The 1,179-nt window shown below is 42.5% G+C and overlaps 1 non-coding gene across 1 annotated transcript; it reads left to right on the top strand.

Annotated features, from left to right (window-relative positions):
• Nucleotides 1-868: 868 nt before the first annotated feature.
• On the top strand, nt 869-941 carry trnat-ugu (transfer RNA threonine (anticodon UGU)). Its single transcript has one exon. It is a non-coding gene; the product is annotated as a tRNA-Thr (tRNA).
• The last annotated feature ends 238 nt before the right edge of the window (nt 942-1,179 follow it).

Raw genomic sequence — 1,179 nt, forward strand, 5'->3', positions numbered from 1 at the left:
AAAAGGCAGATACAAGAAATCCTGGCAGCCTAGAGAGAATAGAATATGCGATCAATGTCTGGCCGGCGAGGTTGAAAAAGAAATGCATTTCCTCCTAAAATGCGAAAAATTCAACACATCAAGAAACATATTATTCAACAAGCTAAGCCAAACAACCCCAGATTTCAAGGAATTGGATGACCTGTCAAAATTGAGATTAGTCCTAGGAGAAGGAGACAGACCATACCTTGGGGCCAAATATGTAACAACATGTCACAACCTGAGGACTGTTTAAAATTAAGACTGTTTAAAATTAATATTGAACGTACCAAATGAAGTACAAAGACTGTTTAAAATTAATATTGTTTAAAATAATATTGTATGTACCCAACAAATGTCAAATCGATTGACACCTACAGAATGTTGGAAAACTGTACCTTTTTGCTATGTAAGCTTTGGCAATATTGTTCTCTGTAAACTTTCATGCCAATAAAGCATTTGAATTGAATTGAATTGAATTGAGAGAGGAGGTAGTGAGAGAGAGAAAGTGACAGAGGGGAGAGAGAGGCAAAGTGAGTGAGACAGAAACAGAGAAAAAGAGAGAGATAGAAAGGGAGTGACAGAAAGATAGAGAGAGAGTGGTAGAGACACAAAGAGGGAGAAATATAGAAAGAAGGAGGCAGAGAGACTGAGAGAGAGAGAGAGTGGACCTGAGTTGCCTTGGGACGTTTTAGTACGTGAAAGTTGCTCTATTGTTGTTGAGAGGTGACTATTGAAGAGCCTGAGGCAGGTATCGGGGGATGAGACACAATCTGAGTGGTGAACTGCGCCCTGCCTCATTCTTCAAACGCACAGCACTAACTGGAATGAGAAATAATCCAGTGCAGGTGGCTCCATAGCTCAAGGGTTAGAGCACTGGTCTTGTAAACCAGGGGTCGTGAGTTCAAATCTCACTGGTGCCTCTGCAAATTTGTTAATTCACAGCATGTTTACTTTTAAGTGCGAAACAGCTCCAAGACCAACACGAGAAAAGGCTCAATCTCCACCTCTCCCTCGTCCGTTCAATTCCCCTGTACTCCCTCTCTTTGCCTGCCTCTCTCTCACCACATCTCTCCCCTTTCCTCTCTCACTCTGTCCTTTCCTCTTGGGGAGAGTAGAAGGAGGAGGATGGGGAGAGAAGAGATGAAGGGAAGGAGAGAG

This window comes from Somniosus microcephalus, unplaced genomic scaffold (assembly GCF_052327205.1).
Source record: "Somniosus microcephalus isolate GS21.2 unplaced genomic scaffold, FLI_Smic_1.0 unresolved_chr2, whole genome shotgun sequence".
Lineage (NCBI taxonomy): Eukaryota > Metazoa > Chordata > Chondrichthyes > Squaliformes > Somniosidae > Somniosus > Somniosus microcephalus.